The sequence below is a fragment of the Hetaerina americana genome, unplaced genomic scaffold (genome assembly GCF_022747635.1).
Source record: "Hetaerina americana unplaced genomic scaffold, ioHetAmer1.1.p SCAF_5, whole genome shotgun sequence".
Lineage (NCBI taxonomy): Eukaryota > Metazoa > Arthropoda > Insecta > Odonata > Calopterygidae > Hetaerina > Hetaerina americana.
Window position 1 is genome coordinate 58,099,102 of NW_027287095.1, and position 824 is coordinate 58,099,925.

An 824-nucleotide genomic window follows, 5' to 3' on the forward strand; every position below is an offset into this window, starting at 1 on the left:
GCATTCATCTTCGTTCCTCCCATTCCCTCCCTTCCATTCATATCTTCCCTCGCTTGCCTACCCATCTTCCCTCTACCCCAGTCTTAATCACCCTGAATAAACGTTGCGATTCCTTCGTATCATAAGATGGTATTTACGTCGAATTGTGTGATTAAAAAATGTAATTTCAGAATACACACCATTTTTCTTTGTTACCAAATAAACAATCTCTTCGTTTGTCGAGGACACTCTCGAGGTTAATTATATAGAAATGCAAATATCGTAATATCAGAGACGCGTTTCAATGAACCCCCAAACACAAATATGTGAAATACTCTTTCAATTTTTCCAGCTTTAGATAACGGTAAGATATAGTTAACTTAAATTAAACACTTTACAGATTTATGTTGATCGTACATATTTCAGCATCATTCAGTACAGTTCGAACCTTTCCTAACTTCCCGAAATGACAAACATATCATTAATGGCGTGACCATGAGTTGTTTCGTGGTATTAAATGCCTTTATCTACGAAAGTTGGCAATTAAGAATATATTTTTCAATGCCTCTATTTATCTATTTGACATTTATTTCAGGCTTAAGAAAAAAGTTTTTTTTTTAATATGTCCGCTGAAAAACTTTTAAATATTTACTATGGTGTTGTATCATGCAATTTTAAAATCAGAGTGGTCCTGCATTAGTCTCTATGAAGCGGGAATCTCTATTTCCGAATATGCTTAAAATTTAAACTTCCCGGTTTGCTGAGCGTTCGTAAAGCGCTGTGGTTTTGTCGAGAAATTTTTCATATGTTGCATGTTTCTGAGTTTCTCTTGGTGAAACCGTGAA